The 22,811-nt window shown below is 40.7% G+C and overlaps 1 protein-coding gene across 3 annotated transcripts in view; it reads left to right on the top strand.

Annotated features, from left to right (window-relative positions):
• The first annotated feature begins 11,436 nt into the window (after positions 1-11,436).
• Positions 11,437-22,811, top strand: part of LOC117819451 (transducin-like enhancer protein 4) — a 63,609-nt gene continuing 52,234 nt past the window's right edge. For 2 of the 3 annotated variants that reach the window (XM_034692827.1, XM_034692828.1), the window contains exon 1: positions 11,476-11,718. The gene's annotated coding sequence lies outside the window, so the exon portion shown is untranslated. Of the gene's footprint in view, positions 11,719-22,811 lie in introns of all 3 variants that reach the window. The other variant, XM_034692829.1, reaches the window with a different exon arrangement.

The following is a 22,811-nucleotide window of genomic DNA, read 5'->3' as shown; positions in this document are numbered from 1 at the left end:
TTACAAAGCGCTATATAGAAATCACTTCTCTAGTTGCTGATGGTCTTAGTTGCTTTTGTAGGTCATAAACATAGACTGTATAAAATATGGACGTAGTATCAGTGGAGTCACCCATCTGTTTCTGAAGCGCTGTTTTGAGGCCAGTGGTCGGCGGCAGCCATATTGCTGCTGTGGAGCCAGTGTGATGTAAAGAGGCGGAGTTTGAGTGTTCCCACAGTAAGCTCTGCCTCTCATGGGAAGACTCATAATCTCAATATCTTTGAAATTGCCGCGTTTGAAAAAAATTCACCCCCCATGCAGTGTGAGCCGATCGAGAAATGAGCTATCCAGACTACACTCGTCTTTTGTACCAGGCTGTAAACATGTTTATTTCTGTTGTAAAGATCGTCTTTTTCCCATTTATGTGTATGTGGTTTCAGGTACTTCCATTGAGCCAGCTTCAAGCGGAACCTTGATGAACTGCAGCTTTTAGCAGTTCCGCATTGGACTCATATTTTTAGACCAGAGGTTGCTGCTTGGTCACAAAGCGGCATCAGTTTTATATTCAGCGTGTTTCATAACCAGCAAAAAAAATCTTCACGTTCAAGTGATTTCAGGGAAAATGAAAACATGTTTTATAAAGAAACTCAGCCAATAATCAGCTGTATGATGCCTCATGATGTGCTGCTGCTGACAAAAACTGATGTTTTACTGTGATACACCTCTAGGTGGAAGTGTTCAACAAGAAAGTCATGTTTGCAAACTGTAGTGGAGAACACATCGGGTCTGACTCCTTTCTTAGTGATGTCTGCTGTTTCCAACCCTAATCAATAAGAGGTTTTCAGCATAATATTTGAGTAATATAGATTGATAAATAGATTTTATAATTGAAATAACAGAAATAGGTTGGCTTCAAATGAAAGTATGATGCAAAATTGTTATGTCCAGTAATACATAATGTGGTAATTAATACATAAAAATAGAAGTGTGAAAGTACGATGGAAAATTCATGTTCTGTTTTCTCACATTCACGCCTGAACGCTCACAAGAACACACCAGCTGAATCCTGTGGTTTCCTCTGATAAGGTCAACTCTGTGCACCACAGGCAGAAAGTCCTCAACTATAGAGCAAAATCAGTAAACTCTACAAAAACACCTCTTCGTCATGATGTTCCGAGCATTAATGTCCACTGTCCACATCAGTCCTATCAATGCTTTCACTTCACTGAAAATAAATCAATATAAGTGATGATGGTTCATGTTGTAAGAAACTTGAAAGCATTCACTTTTCAGGAGCTAGAGACTGAGAACAGGACGAACTCCTCCACTGATTGCTGTCATCCAGGCATGTGAAGTAGGGATGATGTTGAGAGCATTAGATGCTTTATTTAGTCGCTGCTTTATCAACTCATGAATGAGAGGAATAAGTGGGAATTAAACTATTAACCTTGCAGCCTCTCAGCATGTTTTCAGCCTGAGCATTTGTATTTGGCTGCAGCACTCTTCAGATGGTATTTCTCATGAAGTTATTTTCTCTTCATAGATTTAATTTAGCTCTTAAAAACTGGATGTTGTGTGATCATGAAGTGTGACTCTCTCTGTGACCACCACGAAAAAAAAGCAGCCAGCTATTTTTCTTACTTTCATTTTGAGATGTAATGAAACACAAAGTAAAGTTGATCCAGGAGTTATTATTTTATATAACATCCCAGATGATTCTTTCCAAAAAGTAATTTTGGCTGTTAGCAAATATCAATACCAAGAGCCGGGGAGAGAGTGTGAGTGCTGCTGTTGACTGTGGATCCCCTGGGCGGGAGGTGTTGGACCTGCTGCGAAGGTTTGTGTGCTGAAAGGCAAAAATGTTCTGCCAGAGCCAGGTATACTTCAGGCCTGATAAGTTTTGTGTTAGTATGAAAAGACAATGCTACGTTATTTTCTTTGCATTTATGTCTGCAGCTTTCTGAGGCCTAAGTCTGAACAGCTTGTCTCAGTTTATGGTAATCTCAAACTGTGGCCCTGAAAGCTTTCATGCTCTAATTAGCGGCAGGAACTTTGACACTTTGCTAATGTAAGTCCACTCATTGTAAGGTCATATTAGAGCACACAAGCACACAACTGGGCACCTTTAAGTCTCTCTTTAACCACAAATCTTAAATAAAAGACCCTTAATAAAGTAGCCTGTGTCTGCTGACCCGGAGACTGCATTTCTGGGACCACAATTCTAAGACCCTTGTTGTTTGCCACAGCACCGCCTGGTGTTCATCTAGGACTACATTTTTAGTGTATAACCCAAGCGGCAACCTCCGGTCTAAAAATATGGGTCCAATGCGGGAGTGCTAAAAAATGCAGTTCATCGAGGATCCACTTGAGGCTGGCTCCGGAAGTACCTGAAACCACATACAAACCAATTCAAAAAAGACGATCTTTACAGCAGAAATAAACATGTTTACAGCCTGGTACAAAAGACGAGTGCAGTCTAGTTCAGGGGTTCCCAAAGTGTGGGTCGGGACCCCCCGGGCGGGTTGCGAGACACAAATGGGGGGTCATGAGATGTCTTCCAGAATGTTTTTTTTTTTTTTTTAAAGTTATCAAAAAAAATAGTACCTTTTACCCAATTTAGTAAAAAATTGCAGCTAAATTTGAAATAAAACCTTGAAAATAGAAAATGTAATGAGTTGAAACAGCCACATGCACATATAGGTAGGCTACTTTTCTACAGACCAGCTAAATGAAGCCACTTTGAATCACTTTGAGGGACAGTGGGAGTCGTGAGTCTTTGGCACCTATGTTTTGGTGGTCGCCGGCTGAAAAGTTTGGGAACCACTGGTCTAGATAGCTCATTTCTCGATCGTTACTGTACGGGTGGTGAATTCTTTTCTAACGAGGCAATTTCGAAGATATCGAGATTACAAGTCTTCCAATGAGAGGCACAGCTGACTTGATTGACTGGCGGGAACACTGTAGCTGTTTGGTAAGAGGCTCAAAGCCCGCCTCTTTGCGTCACAATCGCTCAACAGCAGCAATATTGGCATCAAAACAGCGCTTCAGAAACAGATGGATACTACGTCCATATTTTATACAGTCTATGGTATAACCACGTTTTTTGTGTCTAACATAACTTTTTTTAGTGTCTATCTGTAACCCCAACCCTTACCATAAACCTCCACCATAACCATCACAACAACACAAGGGTCCTAGAGATACGGCCTTAGAATTGCACCTTCAAAAACTGCAGCCTCTAGCTCTGCAGACACATTTTGGTAACATATCCTGCATTCTTTAATGGCCAGCAGGGGGCGACTGCTCTAATTGCAAAAGACAGTATGGTTGTTTAAAAAATATATTCTAAATATTTAAGTCTTTTAAGTCCTGGCTCTTGTGAGTGTGCCTGAAGACAACCTTTGTGGCTTCATTCTATCTACAGCATTATATTAATTTGTGAGATAGTAGTCCCAATCGGGTGATATTAAAGATAAAACAGGGCATGCTTTAGAGACGTGACCTTGTGTGATTGACATGTCATTATAATGGCAACCTCTGAAACTGAGATAGAGAAGTTGCAATGCATATCAAACCACTTTTTATCTTCTCTAATTTTGTTCTTCTCACTTCTCAAAACACCAAAATGGCTCATGCACCAATTATACCAAGCTGGAGAGTTGTATATAATTAGAAGCAGGGCTACTTTGAGTGACAGGTGGCTGACACTGGCTGTCCTCCTAGAAGTCATCTGTGTTTGTGTTGTGTTTGGAGTTTTCCATGCAGTTATGAGACATATGGCCTGCTGTGTAGTTTACTGTACTGACAGACCATTCAGTAAGTTCCACTTGTTTTGGTGAAACTCTAGTACTATTTAATTTAATCAAGCGCTAATTAGTAGGAAGTGGTGTCTGTGCTCACCATACTTGGCTTGTTAGCTCATTTAGCTCCTCTCATACATAAAAGTCAGGATTGTTGTATTTTCCCTGCAGAAATGACAGCTAGAGGGACGACAGCTGGATCAGCTCAGGTGAGAATCTGAGTAACAACAGAATGGAAACAAGATAGTTTTCGTGTGTAGAGAGGTCAAAATGAATCACAATAACATCCACTGTTGCCTGAGGCGACTATGTTTTAATAAATTATGCAAACGGTTTCCTCTCAGCTGCTCTGTTTCTATAACATGAGGTCCGTTTAGGGAGGATAAACAGAACAAGCCTCTAATGGAACTAAAAGAAAGAGCAGGAACAAATGAGGAGATATGAATGCAAGAAAGAAAGAGAGGAAAAGATCCATCTTCCTGACGAGCACCAATTTAAGAGCCCTCATTAAGAAGTGCTGATGATGAAGCAGTTGAATTAAAGTGGGCTTCAATGGCCACTGGAGGGCGCATTATTTGATAGTGTTATTGCATTAATTAGAACAAGCCTGACAACAATTTGGGCATGTCTGGAAATGCCTATGGTGAACAAAGCATGCTGTTTGTGTTTGTGGCTGTGGAATGGACTGTGCAGTGAGAGATAGTAGTCAAGAGAAGAAAAAAGAAAAAAATAGAAGATACAAAAAAGAAAAATAAGATATCAACAGAATCATTTTTTCTTGTACATTATTCTCCTGTTAGTTCTTTACTCTGCACTTAAATGCAGTTTGGATACCTACAAACTGCCTCACCTCTCAGCAATTTCCTTCAAAATACTGTCCATGACCGTGCTGCAGATCCACCTCAAAGCAGAAAAAAGAAAGTGAAAGATAAGAAGAGGGAGAGGGGCTTTGAAATGTGAGTAGGGTTACAGCAGAGATGGGAGGTTGTGACAGGATTGTGTGGTGATTCTCGGCCTGTCAAGCCCACTAATGTCGAGGTAATGCCACCGGCAGGCTGCGGTAAGACGGTGATAATGAAAAACACCGGGGAAGACAATATCAAACGGCTCCTCTACATCCTACAGTGGAGATTAGTCGACACAAAAGTAGGGTGGCAGAGGCAGAGGAGGCAGAGGAAGGCTTTAGTGCTGCTGATTGAGTCTCTTGTCAAGAGGTCTGTGCTTGCAGCATGAAAAGTTACTGTGACTGACATCCTTTATATAGTCTGTTTCAGAGGTACACACACACACACACACACACGGAGGCACATGTATTGCCTCAGAATCTGTTTTTTTATAGATAATGTATACTGTCTTTTATAAAATATCACGCTTTTATCCTTGAACTAGTTTCCTCCTCTTTCCTTAACCTGCTCAGTGTGTACTCTGCAGAATTTATCACACCTTCCGCCAAAAGAAAAAAAAAGTTTTCCTGGTGAAACATTGCCACACTGCTGCATAAAGAGTCTCCATTGGAAAATGAATATAGCTTTAAGTCTATAAAATGTACCCTGTTTGTCACTGAAGCTGATACAAGCCTAACCATCATCAAGTACATGTGTTTAGTTTTGATTTTATGGAAGACTTGAGAAAAAAGTAATTAAGACTTATAGCAATTGATTTCTTTTTTTTGCTTTAAACTGGTATAATGATGGTCGTTCCAGCATTGTAGATAGTAACAGAGGCGCAGCAGAAACAGAATGGCATCATCTTTAAAAGAGAGTCAAGAGGATGGAACAGCGCTCAGTGTATTTCAATCTTAACTCTAGTCAGCTGTTGCTTTCTGAAGAGATGGAAGCCAGTTATTGAAATGCTAATCCAGCTAAATTTTGGCCAGAAAAATGCAGAGATGTGGAGTTGCGGTATCCATGAGGCCTAGCTTGTAAAAATACATGAAGCAACCATCTTTTGCTCGTGGGTGACGTCCCGGGTACTATGTCCATATTTTACACAGTCTATGGCAGGGACAGGCATAGATATGCGTGCAATGCAGGTAAGGTTAAGGCGGGACATTTGGGGTCACTTGCTTAGCCTGCTGCCACCACGACCTGGCCTTGCAGAAACGGAGGAAAGTGGCTTGATGGATGGATGGCCACCCTACAGTTGTAAAGAAATGAGGTACAGAGATGAAAACAGTTTTTTAAAGCAGGATTCAAACATGTTTACAGTAATTCTAGTGTGAAAATGGACTTTGTTATCATGGGATTCCTTGGCAGTTAAAGGCAGCCTCAAGTGGACACTCAGGAAACTGCAGTTTTTGGCACTTCCACATTGGCATCATTTTTAAACACCGGAGGTTGCCACTTGAAATCATGCTCTGGCAGACCAATATTATGTGACAGGGAAGCTTTGTTATGTTGCAGTGGTAGATTCTCAATGTAAAAGGTATCGGAAAATATCAGTCCAACACTCCCTCACTCAGCTTTGTTTTGGTCTTTACCAACTCTTGACCATCTAGTCTCTAACTTAACTACCAAACATCAAAAGTTGTGTCCTAATCCAAATCACACTATTACACATTTTAGTAACCCTTGAATGCTGCAGTCAGCCTTTTTTTATTCAACTACAGCACACGACAAGCTATAGAACTGATTTAATTACATGTGTATATTATATTTGTCCTATAGCACATGCAAAAATCTGGTGCCACGGTGTAAACATAACCTACATACTGCCTTTTTAACTTTCTGGATGTATTTATTACCTCTATGTATATCCTCTCACACACAAGCTCATGAATATTTGGTGATTAAATGCTTTCTTGCTCAGGTGCAGCCTCTTCCTTACATCTGTTATTATTCAAGTGGCTCATAATACTGAGAGTCCTTTAAATTAAACAACAGCTATTTTAAAGGCCACTCAAGTGACTCATGCAGGATAATGAAGGTTCCGTTTTAATCCAAAGACTGCATGTCTCTGTCTTTTCTGTACTACCTTTCACTCCTTTTACCCTGCTAACAAACCTTTATTTGGTTTCTTTCCCTCCTTTCTGAGTCTAACTCTTCTTCCCCTTTTTCTTGATATCCACACTTACTTTCTCCTTCCTGCCAACACCTTCTAATATCTTCCTCCCTTAATTGAATCTTCCCAGCTTTCCGTATCTGTGTGTGTCTCTGTCTCTCGTAAACTCATTGCTCCATGAGGCTAATCTTGTTAGCACCAAATGCACCATGTTCCGCTAGCTCTTCTTAATTGCTGTTGTGTTATTAATGAGTGGGGAGCGGGGAAATCACTCTTAATTAGCTTGTCTCATTCGGCAGGCTTCTCGAGTGCAGTGGTGGCGACAGCGCTCAGGCACAAACACAGGGGGGATAATTAAAGCACTTCACTTGTCGGAGTATTTATCTAAACCAGAGAGCAACAAGCCGTTCCCGCAATTAGCCTTGTCATTCATTAGCAGCAGAGTGCCATTGAATTGAGTGTTAAGTTTTGCCAACACTAACACTCATTCATTCAGCACCACTGTGGTACAAGTGGGCTTAACTTATTCATGTGGCAAAGTCATGCGTGGAATCACTGCACATCTGCTTTTTCATTGTTTTGCTGAGTCAGTGGCTACATTTTCAAGCGTTCTCGAATGAATCCAGCTGCAGAGATCCAAGAAATCATGCAATGTTTTGCTTTTATTTTAATACAAATTCCAACTAAACTGCTATACAGATTTCTGAGGCCCCACTTTTTCCCCACTACACAAACACTTCTTCTCCTTTAGCTTTGTCATGCAAATGCACACCTGGTTTGAGCCACATTATTCAACACTTTTTTACATTTAAAATAAAAGCTTCAAAAACCTTTTGATAATACATTGGTAGAATAATTAAAGGGAGAGTGTTTATCTCCTGTTCTTGAACTATGCAGTTTGGATCAAGAAGGAACTATTTTCCACAAGAAGTAAATAACGCAGTACATCACAGCTTTCTAGTTGAGCGATTATGATGAAGACACGTAATCTCAATATCTTCAAAATTGCTGTGTTAGAAAAAAATTCAACCCCCATACAGTGTGAGCCGATTGAGAAATGAGTTATCCAGATGACACTCGTCTTTTGTACCAGGCTGTAAACATGTTTATTTCTGCTGTAAAGATTGGCTTTTTAAATTGGTGTGTACGTGTTTTCCAGTACCTCTGGAGCCAGCCTCAATTGGATCCTCAATGAACTGCAGTTTTTAACACTTCCACATTGGACTAATATTTTTAGACAAGAGGTTGCCGCTTGCACCTGTCCAATAAGCTGACAAAGACTGGTCCTGGCTAGTGATGGGAAGTTCGGCTCTTTTCAGAGAGCCGGCTCTTTTAACTCGGCTCCCAAAGAAGAGCCGGCTCTTTCGACTCTTGAACGGCTCTTAATTTAGGATCTTTTGTAGCCGTATATTTTACCCATAGACTGTATAAAATATGGACGTAGTATCCGTGACGTCACCCATCTGTTCCTGAGAGCTGTTTTGAAGCAAATCGACGGCAGCAGCCATATTGGTAATGCGGAACTCAACCAGGCAGAGTGTGTTTGCAAAAAATAATGGTTTGTGTTGAAAACCCTTTAACAGTGTTTTTATGAAAAGACTTATAACTGACCAATTCTGTTACAAAACCATTCTAATCCTAACCCTAGGGTTAGGATTAGACCCTAGGGTTAGTAAGTAACCCTAACCCTAGGGTTAGGATTAGGGTTAGGGTTGGGGTTAGGGTTAGGGTTAGGGTTAGGATTAGGGTTAGGGTTAGGGTTAGGATTAGGGTTAGGGTTGGGTTAGGGTTAGGGTTAGGATTAGGGTTAGGGTTAGGATTAGGTTTAGGGTTGGGGTTAGGGTTAGGGTTAGGGTTGGGGTTAGGGTTAGGGTTAGGATTAGGATTAGGGTTAGGGTTAGGGTTAGTGTTAGGGTTAGGGTTGGGGTTAGGGTTAGTGTTAGGGTTAGGGTTAGGGTTAGGGTTGGGGTTAGGGTTAGGGTTAGGATAAGGGTTAGGGTTAGGGTCAGTGTTAGGGTTAGGATTAAGGTTAGGGTTAGGGTTAGGATTAGGGTTAGGATTAAGGTTAGGGTTAGGATTAGGGTTAGGGTTAGCATTAAGGTTAGGGTTGGGTTAGGATTAGGGTTAGGGTTAGGGTTAGGATTAGGGTTAGGGTTAGGGTTGGGGTTAGGGTTAGGATTAGGGTTAGGGTTAGCATTAAGGTTAGGGTTGGGGTTAGGGTTAGGATTAGGGTTAGGGTTAGGATTAGGGTTAGGGTTAGGATTAGGGTTAGAGTTGGGATTAGGGTTAGGGTTAGGGTTAGGATTAGGGTTAGGGTTAGGGTTAGGATTAGGGTTGGGGTTAGGGTTAGGGTTAGGGTTAGGATTAGGGTTAGGGTTAGGATTAGGGTTAGGGTTAGGGTTAGGATTAGGATTAGGGTTAGGGTTAGGATTAGGATTAGGGTTAGGATTAGGGTTAGGGTTGGGATTAGGGTTAGGGTTAGGGTTTGGATTAGGGTTGGGGTTGGGGTTAGGGTTAGGGTTAGGATTAGGATTAGGGTTAGGGTTGGGGTTAGGGTTAGGGTTGGGATTAGGGTTAGGATTAGGGTTAGGGTTAGGATTAGGGTTAGGGTTAGGGTTAGGATTAGGGTTAGGGTTAGGGTTAGGATTAGGGTTAGGGTTAGGGTTAGGGTTAGGATTAGGGTTGGGGTTAGGGTTAGGGTTAGGATTAGGGTTAGGGTTAGGATTAGGGTTAGGGTTAGGGTTAGGATTAGGGTTAGGGTTAGGATTAGGGTTAGGGTTAGGATTAGGGTTGGGTTTAGGGTTGGGATTAGGGTTGGGGTTGGGGTTAGGGTTAGGGTTAGGGTTAGGGTTGGGATTAGGGTTAGGATTAGGGTTAGGGTTAGGATTAGGGTTAGGATAAGGGTTGGGATTAGGGTTAGGGTTAGGGTTAGGATTAGGGTTGGGGTTAGGATCAGGATCAGGATTAGGGTTAGGGTTAGGGTTAGGGTTAGGGTTAGGATTAGAACCAGAACCAAACTCGAGCAAACAGAACCAGAACCAAATTCAAGCAAACAGAACCAGAACCAAACTCAAGCAAACAGAACCAGAACTGAACCAGAACCAGAACGGAACCGAACCCGAACCAGAATAGAACCAAAATGGAACCAAAACCGAACCAGAACCGAACCAGAACCAAACTCAAGCAAACAGAACCAGACCTAAACCAGAACCAAACTCAAACAAACAGAACCAGAACCAAACTCAAGCAAACAGAACCAGAGCCGAACCAGAACCAAACCGAACCAGAACCGAACCAGAGCCAAACTCAAGCAAACAGAACCAGAACCGAACCAAAACGGAACCAGAACCGAACCAGAACTGAACCAGAACCGAACCAAAACGGAACTAGAACCGAACCAGAACCAGAACCGAACCAGAACTGAACCAGAACCGAACCAGAACCGGACCAGAACTGAACCAGAACCGAACAAACCCGAACCAGAACCGAAGCAGAACCGAACCAGAACCAGAACCGAACCAGAACTGAACCAGAACCGAACCAGAACCGAGCCAGAACTGAACCAGAACCGAACAAACCCGAACCAGAACCGAAGCAGAACCGAACCAAAGCGGAACCAGAACCGAACCAGAACCAAACTCGAGCAAACAGAACCAGAACCAAACCAGAACCAAACTCAAGCAAACAGAACCAGAACCGAACCAGAACCGAACCAGAACCAAACCGAACCAGAACCAAACCAGAACCAAACCAGATCCAAACTCAAGCAAACAGAACCAGAGCAAGAACCAAACTCATTCAAACAGAACCAGAACCAAACCAGAACCAAACCATATCCAAACTCAAGCAAACAGAACCAGAACCAGAACCAAACTCATTCAAACAGAACCAGAACCAAACTGGAGCAAACATTATTTATGTCCTCAGCTTGGATGGGCTGATCCGGTTTCTCCTCTCGAGGTATTTGCCCGGTCTTTGAGAAGAACCGTAACCCTCTCAGAAGGAACAGATGAAGCCACGATACACAGCCTCCCCTCCATCACCTGTATCCTATATCCTCACATGTGATTGGCCGCATGGCCGCCATGCTGACCAATCAAAACAAAGTTCTGCTGTGAGCAGAGCTGGGGCTGAGCACTGTGAGAGCTAAGCAGGGAAAGGAAAAAACTGGGAGCCGGCTCTCTCTTGATGCGAGCCGGCTCTTCTGATTCACTATAAAGCATCGACTCTCAGAGCCGCAGCTTTTGATCATGACACATCACTAGTCCTGGCCCATACAGGTATTCACTTGAGGTTACCGGCATTTTCTTAATCCTGTAACTCCTCTAAATAAAATGGGTTAGACAAATTGGGGTCAAAACTGGTTTAATCTCCAAAAAGTCATTACACAGCTTCTGTTTTTATCTATACTTCACATAAGTAAGAAAAGACTACAATTACAATCAAGGAAAACCTATCCCCATGCTTGCTGCATGATTTTATTTCAGATTTAATTTAGTACAAATACTAATGGCTAAACTTCACCCAGCCCCTATTCATACTTACACAAACCTAAAGTATGTGTACTCATACATGTTTCTAATATTCTTTCGATATAAAGTAATGATAAAAAAAAGTAACTCATCAAATGAAACTTTTTTTTTTATCATGAAACGTAAGTCACGTGACTTTCTAGTCACGTGACTTTATATGACCCTTCACCTTTGCCGTCCTTGTAATTGAGTGCTAGGTCTGTTTTTAACCACGAACTGCTAAATAACTTACATGTATTGGAACTTTTAAAAAAGTAATTCAAACCTTGATTTGATTCAGGCATCTACAATTAGTCCACGTGCTTGTGTTACAGCTAATGAGGACTTTCTGTAGCCAAAAATGGAGAAGAGTCACGGTGAAGAGGACGTCGAGGAAGGGGATGATTTGACAAACCTGCATTTATTCTGTAAGTAAGCTTTGAGTGCTGAAAGTATTCTATTTTGGTGAAGTCGTGTCGGCTCCGAGCCAGCAGGAGCTCAGCTGTTTCCCAAAGAATGAAAGATGCCGTGCGTAATCGTGACGGTTCTACTGTCGGATTTGGACACAGCCATAGACTGTGTGTGGATATTAATCCAGTCTATAATATCACAGTTGAAGTATGTTGTAAGCCCATAGCTGCTCTTTTGTGATGGCAGGAATATTATTTTGTTTGTTTTTAGTTGATGAAAGTTTTTATGTGCATTCAAGTAATTTATTCTTAATGTGAAAGCTTAATTGCGCATGCGTTGTGCACCTGTATAATCTCTCCAGAACCCCCATGGCTGCAATCATTTAGCATATTATGCATTGAAGGAAAGCAGCCTGCTATCTTAAAACACTTTAGTTTGTTTTACTCAAAAGGGAACAAACAGTCAGATAACTTTTGTATTTAGATTTTAAGGATAATAATTTGCCCTTTTCAATACAGTGTTTTACGTGTTTTACTTGTGTTTTCAACATGATCTTCAAAATATTTACAGATATGCTTCCTCCCAGTCCTGTAATATAATAACCTGACAATGATTTAGGGGTAATACAGTAATGACAGTTTATGATTGGCCATCTTGCAGTTGCATTAGCAAAATATTGCTCTCTTACACAAATACAGCTTCACTTTATATGGAGTTGAATTTTGATAATTATAATAGATGAAATTTCATTTGAACAAACAAAATAGTCATTTGAACAAACTATGCAAAAACAGTATGATATATTATTAAAAAGTTACAGATGCATAGAAAAATTACCCAGTGTTCTGTTTAACTGTTAAGATTTATTTGGGATCACTTTTATGCACTGTGACAGAAACACTATGAATAAACCTGCAGGTGATTGCAGAGAACACTGCTTTGTAGCTAGCTTTAAGCTTTGTAAGAACAATATAATACAACAAGTAGTAAAAAATAGTAAACAATGTATAATTATATTTCATTTCCTCTTTTTTTTTTCTTCAATTGAAGCAATCATAGCTTATTCTATCTCATCATTTAGAGGTTGAACTTTACTAAATTGCTCATATTTTGTCCTGGGAACATTACCTTTAAACTGCATGCAAACAGTGAGACTTTGTTTCTGAACTAAGAAGAATAAATTAGTTGATGAAATGGAATTAACCTTTCATAACAACAGGGGCTGAGAGACATTGTCCCTGTAAAAAACTGAATGGTTGACTCACTCATTGTTTACCAAATGTTCAGGAACACCTTAAAACATACCTGAAGGCTTGAAAGTAAATTGTATAGAGGGTAATCAAAGAAAAAAAACAAAGAGGAAGTGTATTTACTAAACTCACATGACAGCTATTTCCCTCTTACATCACACACTATATTATATAGCGTAAATAAAACAACTGTGTGATATCCTTCCTACCATTAGTCAACAGCTAACAACAACATTAAACCTATTTGTCGCTAACGTTGCCCTCAGACATTGTTACATCATACCATAGGAAGGCATAACTTCTACCCCATTATAATGCAAGCTAGTGAATAGCAATGTTTTCTACAGCCATTCAAATAGTTATTGCAAATTATTGCACTACATCCATTTAACCACTTTAAGTTCTTCTTGAAAGAAAGCACCTTGTGGTTAATCTGACAATGTTTATCTGCTCCTAACAGACTTAAAACACCAAGCTCCAACTCTGCAGCTCTTTTCTTTATATCTACCTTTCACAGCAAGAAATAAAAAGTCCTGTTGTGTGTGAGCGCACCTGTCTTTGCCTCTGTGCCATCCTGACATGTCGATGATGATGAGAGACCACTGCCAGTGCAGTAAGACAAATTTAATTTGCACCTACAGCTAAGTGGGATGAGGGAGGGAACTCTCATGGGGCAGGACTAATTGCTTCCTGGGGATCCATGTTCGCATGTGAGTGTGTGTGCACATGACCGTGCACACGTGTGTGTTTGTTCTGCTGTCTTTTTGCCAAAACAAACACTTTAGTGAATATTTTATGCAGGAGTTTATCTGAGTGTGTCTGTCAGTGTGTGATAACAGAATGTCAGCAAAGACACAGGAGTTAATGAGGCTGTTTTTTTTCCACCAGGAGTGGATGAGCAAGGTGCACACAGTTCTATGGACATTAGGTCTGTGTTTAATGACTGTCATGAGTAATCCGGGCAGGCCTGATGTAAAGTATCAGAGCAGCAAGTCAAATACCTCATCATTACAGTGTATAAACAATCCACTTTGTTGGAGCCAAAAGGTTTTTTATTTGTTTATATTCCAGCTTTGCATTATTTACACACAGTAACACAGAGTTTAATGTTTATGCATGTAATTCTGACATGAAACAGAGGATGGAACCTCAGTTTAAGGTGTGCCTGAACCCAGCTCCAGGTGATTACAATCAGGCATGATAATTTGAACTAGTTTTTGACTGTGTCGGAGTGCAGTTTGAATATATCCTGAGTTAATTTTGTTTATGCTGTATTTATTTTGGATTTAATGTATTGTATGAATCAGATAATTTGCAGATGATAATGTGCAGTTCAATTGCTCAGGACACACATCCAGAGCTAGTCCCCCAGTTTGTCCCTAGCATTTTAATACAAATCTAGCTTTGTTTGAAGTTAGTTACTTCACATTTGTCACACATAACGTTGGTATTTTAATTTTCAGTCCTAGATATGTTATTATAATTTAAAAAAAATGTATATTATGAGCATTTTTGCCTTTTTTGCATGGGAAATCTGGAGAGAGACAGGAAATGTGGGGAGTAGAGAGTGAGGGAAGACATGCAGCAAATGTTCAAGGCCAGAATTCGAACCAGCGACTGCTGCAATGAGGACAATAGCCTCTGTTTATGGGGCACATATTTAAACCATAGACTGTATAAAATATGGACATATGATCCGTGACGTCACCCATCTGTTTCTGAAGCGCTGTTTTGAGGCAAATCGTCGGGGGCAGCCATATAGCTGCTTTTGAGCGATTGTGACGTAAAGAGGCGGGCTTTGAGCCTCCAAGCCAACAGCTACAGTGTTCCCGCCTGTCAATCAAGTCAGCTGTGCCTCTCATTGGAAGACTTGTAAACTAAATATCTTCGAAATTGCTGCGTTAGAAAAAAATTCAATCCCCTCACAGTGCGAGCCGATTGAGAAATGAGCTATCCAGACTACACTCGTTTCTTGTACCAGGCTGTAAACATGTTTATTTCTGCTGTAAAGATTGTCTTTTCTGAATTGGTGTGTATGTGGTTTCCGGTACTTCCGGAGCCAGCCTCCGGCGGATCCTCGATGAACTGCAGATTTTAGCACTTCCACATTGGACTTATATTTAATGACCAGAGGTTGCCGCTCGGTTTAAACCACTAGGCCAATGGCGCCCCATAGACATTTGCATTATCAGAGCAAGGACAAAACCTTGTCAGTCTATTTGCATCAAGATAAAGCAATCATTGCCATCAAGTATCCAATATGAGACAAAAAAGCGTATGATCTAAAAAATATGTGCATCCATTTTTCATTGCACTTGATGCGTTAACCCTGACATCCCTGAACCTCAGAATGAGTTCCTTTTCAACACCGACTCCAAAGAGCCAGGGCTCTTTGCAATCTCTTTAAGTTTACCTGCCATCACAGACTCTGCTACTTGCAACAGAGTTGAGTCGTTTCAGTTAATTTCAGTCTTTATTCTTTAAGGCCATGGATTGCCATTTTATAAATGCAAATGCTAATGGACTCTACTCATTCAGTGCTTTCTGTAGTCCTCTGACCACTCAAAGTGCTTTTACTCTCCATGTCACATTTACCCATTCACGCCACATCCATACACTGATAGCAGAGGCTGCTATGTAGAGTGCCCATCAGCTTTAACTAATCACATACATTCACATACTGCTGGCTCTACCACCAGGAGTAATTTGAAGTTCAGTGTCTTGCCCAAGGACACTTTGGCATGTTGACCATGTTGTTGGCATGTCCAATTAGAGACAACCGACTCTACCACTGAGCCACAGCCACCAAAGAAAGAAACGCCTTAGCTTTAACATGTAAAATATGTTGCATGTGTACATTTTAAACATTGTATCTATTATTTAGTTTCTTTCAAATGTTATACTGATGACAGAAGGTTGAGAGAATCTGTTTAAGGCAGAAATCAGCTGGTCAGTAGCCTTCCCATCTCTTGGTTTTATCATCTGTTTATCCTTGAAGACAGGTGACCACATGAAACAAATTTTCACCTTGGCATCCTATGGAATACACGACTGAAAGAATTAGGATAATTTAATACAGATCTTGTAATTTATGGACATTTGAACGCAGAATAATTTTATATTGTACCCTAAAGGCTTTAATATGGAGTGATTTAATGAACGCTTGATGATTGCAACGCCCTTTTGTTCAAGACCCGATCCCATCCCCTCACTTCTTGTCGGAACAATTTAACACAATGTCTGGTGTTTGCGTTCCTGAATTATTGGAGAGAAAAAGTGCTGTCAGGGGTAAAACTTTTTGTTCTGTGTAATCTCATCTGATGTAGTGCTGCAGTGTTTCCCCTGTCTCTGCACGCTGATGTCCTCAGCAGGCAGGCTCATAAATTGGACAGCTAAGCCTTTCATAAAGTTTAATAAAGCGCTGTTTCGTGGCTCAGGGGAGCTGGTATTAGTGACGAGAGCCACTGCTGCCATTCCAGCAAATCACATCATCATAATGAGGCTGTACTGTGGGAGTAAAACACCTCCCTTACCACCCACACATCCACCCACCTCCCCTCCACCCCCTTTGTTTTCTTTATCATTCCTCTGACACAATGCGATGTCTTCACTTCACAGCATTTCTCCAATGGGAATTTGGGGATAGCGTTGTTTAAACGTTGCGGCCGGCTTGGACAGGCTAGGGTTATTTCTCATTTAGTAAAGATCACAGACGCTGTAAATGCTCCGGCGGCATGCCGTGAATGCCAACACCAGCATGATTGGCAGCTTGACGGCAGCGGCAGCATTTGCATGGCATTTAGCTGGGCGGGCGATGGCCACCCCTAACACCAAGGTGGGTAAATAAGATGACTTCTCTGTTCACACAATGTACACATGCACAAACACACACATGCTTTATGCACTCACGCATGCAATCTCGCTCCTCAACAACCTCCAGCCATCTTGGCCTGACAGACCTGGAGTCACTCATAATTGTGTGGCATTTAGGCTGAGGAAAGGGACATGGAGGTGTGTGGGCGAGTGGACCACTGAAAAGTCTGAGCCTCACTGTTCTTTATTTGAGGCTGCTGTTTGAGAATGATTACCTGTAATTTCCCTGAGCTTAAAAAAGTGGACTACAAATATAAATGTAGACTTGGACCGAGCTTGTATGTTAGTTTTTAATAGAATGTTTGTAAAATGGAAATGAGGAACTTAGCTAAGCAAGAAAATACGACATATCTTTGTGGCTTTAAATAATCTGAATGCATTAAAGATGCACCTTCTCACATCAATCTTTATCTCGGCGTGAGACATGAGGCCTGTGTATAATGAAGGGAGGTACTGGTACTGCTGTCCTTAAGCAGGGTACACAGTACAAGACAATCATGCTGTTAATGGGCCTGCTTCCTGTTTCCAAAATAAAAAAAGAGCAGGGTCCCAAATTTGATAGTTCTCGAAATTATCTTGGCAGATTTTCCTTTTTCAAGAGTGATTTTACTTCCCCCCGATCGCTCAGAAAAGGATAGTGCCTTCACCGATTTGAAATCATAAATATGAAACATATTCAGGACTGCTGAGGACAGCCAAGCACACACAATGATTGTCATGTGGAACAAAACGATAGCCAATCGGCAAGCAGGCTGACTGAAGGGGCACACTCAATGCAGCTGTTGCGACAGAAGTAAACACAAAGCGTTAAGTTAGATGGAGTCAGAAATGTAAGACCACCTTGTTGATTTGTGGCAACAACAGAACACAATCAAACTGACGAGCAGAAGAGTTGAACACAAATTGCTGTGTACCCGGTAATTTAGCGACTCGAAAAATGTAGCTTGACAACCATCCCGTCGTCCGCTGTGTTTGTTTACTTTAAAGTCACTCTTGGTTGTGAAAGGTTTTGCAAGATTTGTGAGTTCATAGTGTGCTTTGTTGGCCATATTGTTGCACTCAACATACTACAAAAACAAAATTGTTACACCTTGAAATATTTGACGTCACGTGTGGGGTCTGTCACATTTTCAACATCTGTTAAGATTTGAAAAGTCTTTCATAAGCCAGGCTTTGGACATCACATTCACCTGTTATAGGCTGTTATCAGAAGCCAGGTATTTAGATTTCAATGCATGTTAGCATTAGCATCTTTCCAGCAGCAGCAGCTAACTGTTAAGTATACTCTAGTTTGTCATACAAAAAACAACACCAGATACAGTTAACAACTAGCTTGTGGATACCAAGGATTCTGCGGATAAATGGATGTCTTTTTTTCATGGTTGGTGTAGACCAAAACAGAGCTGAAATTATGCAATAATATTGGACTTTTATTTGTTAGTTACCAATTTATTTTCGTATCTACTGCGTGGAAAGAAATATGACTTCCTCCCACCTGATGAAGTTGTTAACCAGCTTCATCAGGTGTAAGAAGAATTGAGTAATTTTGATGATTTTAAGATATGAAAGATTAAAGTTTGATGCATGTGACCATTGAAAAATTTGTCTATGGATACAATCAGATCCTACTTGTGTTTAAAACTTGCAGCACTGCAACTTCCCCAGTCTCACATAGTTACTGAAAAATCTTGAATAGTATTTGTTTATTCCAGGCTGTAAAACAAAATGATCATGAGCCTTCAAGACTGTGCCTGTGCTGTCCAGTGTTCCTCTATCCAGACAGTAAGATCAGACATGTAGCAGGATACTGCAGAGATGTTTCCTTTTATCAAACTTAAACTGCACAAGTAGTAGTAGCAGCCCTCCCTCTGGTGGAATCAATCAAATCTATTTGGGCTTCTCACCTTCTTTGTATTTCCAGGCTCTGATAACAGCCTCTATGATCCAATGATACAGGTTCTGTTTAGACAGTTGCTTCCTCTGGACAGGATGAGCAGAGCAGGCAAACAGCTGGTTGCATAAGCACAAGCTGGCTGGGGACAGAGTGCACAGATCATCTATTCAGTGGAGGCAAAAGTATGAAGGGAGAAGAGCTTTAGACAGGTAACAGCTGAAGACGAAGCTTTCACACAGACGCTGCAGTGCAGAACAAAAGTAGAGAATGATATAGCTTATTCTTCTTTTTGACAAGACCATTATTGAGGATATGAAAGTTGAAAGCCTTTAACAGGTGGAGTATTTAAATGAAGGGTGCACAGACATAATCTTTTCTCAGGTCATGAGTAAACAATGACTCTCTTATCAAGATAAACGTACTATGAATAAAAATACCAGCACAATTAGTATCTTAATGCGAATACAGGACTGAAAAAACTACAGTTGACAGTAATGATCATTACTACAGAACATGTGCTTCTTAAAAACCGTGTAGATACTAAAATTAGACACTTGTTGTGCTCAAGATAGACTGCAAATTTAGTGTGCAGATCAGAACCATGTCTCCCAAGTATTTTTCTTAGCTCATTTACAGATTCATCTTCTTTGCGAGCAAACATAAACTCTAAATTCGAAGGCTTATGAATAAAAGATGCAAGGACATACTTTTCGTCGGGTCATGTGTGGATTGATTTATTGACAGTACACACCTGAACAACATGTGTGCCCCTGAACTTCTTTCGTTTCATTTCAGCGCCCATGTTACCTGGTTAGAGCAAAGATCATAGTCATATGGGACAAAAAAAATATGAGATTATAAAAAAGGAATACGTTAATTACACACTAGGGATGTACATTTTAAGTATTTTCCGTGATCGATTTTTGGAAATGTTAACGATCAATTATCAATTAATCAATACAAAAAATAAATATTATTCTTATGTGAAAAACAATGCCAAATAAGTTTTCTCCATCAAAATTATATTTTCTACAGTAAACACATGTATATACCTGACGGTATTGAATATGTGTGCATGTTTAACACTGATTATCAAAGGCTGGTAAAAATATTCTCCGCGGACACAGTCTTATAATGTGAAGGCTCTAAATACTGACAGAATCGTCTTCAGACTCACAGTGTCCAGTTTTCTGCCTACTCGTTCTTATTGAGAACAATAAACGTGTATACGGTCAGGAGTCAGCAGGGAGCGCAACCGGGTGATAAGTCCAGCGGCAGAAAAGCCCAGACGGCTCTGATGTTGCTGGTCTGCAGACATAGCGTACTAGCAATTCACACCAGTCTGTTGGACTTGTTAAAGGTAGGGAAATATCCTGTTTAAAGTTGTCAACCTTCGTGTCGTTGTTGGCAGCAGTTGCGTATTGATCCCCTTTAAAAAGCGGAGACCTGTCATTCAGCCGCAGCCGCCAGCTGAGCGTCTTCACTGTGCACAACACCTTTAACAGCTGATTAACATCAAAACATGCTTTAAACTTAAAACTACCCCCTGATAGCTGAGTGTAATATGAGACCACATGATATACGTTCCATGTGACGGAACATTGAAAACAAAAATGCGTGTTTCGAGTAATGTCTTAACAATCAATTAATCGATAATCGATTAATTGTGTGCATCCCTATTACAGACCTATCACAATAAAGGCATTGATACAGATGTAACTTATCCTATTGTGTTGTATTTTGTTGTATCGCAATTTATCGTGTCTTGATGTATCTTATATCGTATAGTTTCGATTGTATGATATCTTATCTTAATGCATCGTATCTTAACGTATTGTATCGCATCTTAATGTATCGTATTGTGACACATCGTATTGAATCTCAATGTATCAGATTGTATTGTATTGTATCTTCTTAATGTATCATAGTATTTTATTTTATTGTATTGTATCCTATCGTATTTCATTATATGGTATTGTGTTGTATAGTATTGTAGTTTAATATATCATACCTTAATATCGTATTGCATTGTATGGTTTTGTGCCGTATCGTGTCGTATTTTAATATATTGTATCTTAATGTCTCGTATCCTATCGTTTTCTTTTGTTTCGTATCGTATTATAGTCATGTTTGATAAAGAAGCCTCAGGGTTTGAATGAACATTTTTTCCAGATCATTTGTGTGGGTACCTTTCTAAGTTTTAAAGGTTAAAAAAGGGTCAACTGCACTGACTTCTTGACAGCCTGCTTAAGAGCTTCTGAACCAAAAGCCTTTTTTCAAAGTAAAATGAAGTATGCAGTATAACCAAAAACAGCACAGGAAGATACAGGCTACTAAATCAGCTATAGGTTTCTCACTTCCTGCACTGTGTGATAGATGTGACTATTTCCTTTCTTTATTGAAGTTGCTTCATTGCATGATATGTCAGTTTGTGAATGTGCAGAGTGAATGGATGCTTGTTGTGATGATGGTGGTGGTAATAAGTAATTAAGACTCAGAATGTTCATTTCTTTTTTCCCTTCTTTGACTCTGTTCTGAAGACATCTAAATTAAAACCATTGCATATAATCACACATACATTTCCCTATCTCCAGAGCAGGAGATGTGTTTATATGTCACAAGTCATATTAACCTCTCAACGTCATCTTATTCTCTAATATTTTACCCCGCTGCAGAGCAATCACACGCTCACATTTACACACCACCCCTCAACTTTTATTCACCTGAAATGATTCTGGAATGACATTACTGGTGACAGCCAGGCAATAACAAAAGTACAAAAACTTCTTTGAAAAACAATAAATCAATAAGCCTCGCCAACATATCCTGTTACATCCCCGACTCCTTGACACCAGGAGCTCATTAAACACAGCCTAACGTCAACTTAGAAGAAGGAGAGTACACAGAGGCCTCGCCTTTTCACAGCCTATCACAATAAGAGCTGCTGAGCAACCTTGATATATTGTATATACTAGAAATAAATATGATTGTCCTTTAATCTGATTTTATTATACTGGGGACTCCCGCTGGCAAATCTACTGAGGGCTGATAGCCGGTAATCTTATTGCAGGGAGCGCGCTGTGTTTCATATCCCCTTCTTGATGGTGTTTTATCATGTCAGGGCTATTATTGTTCCTATTGGTGTATGTGTTTCTGCATTTATATGCGCTGGTGTATATAACCCAATAAATCGAGTTATTGCACATTCTTGAGCGTCTGTTTCTGTTTGCATATGTACGTGTGCATGTTTGCGTGCACCCTGAAGTCCCTCCTGCTCAGATGTGGGTGCTAATTTTTGCCCCTCAGTGTGCCGGGCTGCTTTGAGGGTTCTGCTCTGTTTATGAACCGAACATATTGACCCAATTTACGGCCTTGGATCTCTCTCTCTCTCCCTCTGTCTCCCTCTCTCTCTCTCTCCCCCTCTCTCTCTCTCCCTCTCTCCCTCTCTTTGTCCACCTGCTGGGGCATATTGTGAGCCTGCATGTCTGTAGAAACGGGCGCACTCAGACTGAACTAAACGCCACACGCATCATTGAGCAGCATTACCAACCTCTCCCTGCTCATCACTCTCACTGGATGCTGCAGGTGTATGTGTGTATGTATGTGTGTATGCATGTGTATGCTGTACAGTAGAGGGCTCCGTTAACTGGAAGGTCTTATAAATCAACCTGTCTGTTCACAACCTCTTCCCCTCCTTTGCTCTTGCCTGCTCCCCCATTACTCCCCCCGTCCTCCCTCCTTATCCTTACGCCTCCTCTTTCTCTCTTTCATCCTCCATCCCTATCTCCATCTCTCTCCTTTATGTCCTGTAATTCTTCTTTCAGAGCTCAGGGGGTGGTGTTTGAGGCATTAGGTGCCTCCTGATAAATCACTGTCTTGGAGCAGGTCATGGGGAACATGGCCATCTGCAGATCAACTTACTGTCATATCTGTGTGTGTAAGTGCGGGCGTGTGTGTGCGTTTTGAATTTCTTTCCATGCAGTGTATTGTCCCAGTGATGTGGCACTTTTACCCCAGTGTGTATTAGTGTGCATGCATGTGTCTCTGGTATTTGTGATCGTGTTTAATGTGCGTGTGTGTGGATTCATGCTCT

This window comes from Notolabrus celidotus, chromosome 9 (assembly GCF_009762535.1).
Source record: "Notolabrus celidotus isolate fNotCel1 chromosome 9, fNotCel1.pri, whole genome shotgun sequence".
In the NCBI taxonomy this organism is placed as follows: domain Eukaryota; kingdom Metazoa; phylum Chordata; class Actinopteri; order Labriformes; family Labridae; genus Notolabrus; species Notolabrus celidotus.
Note: the sequence above shows the minus strand (reverse complement) of the source record. Positions and strands in the feature narration are given on the sequence as shown.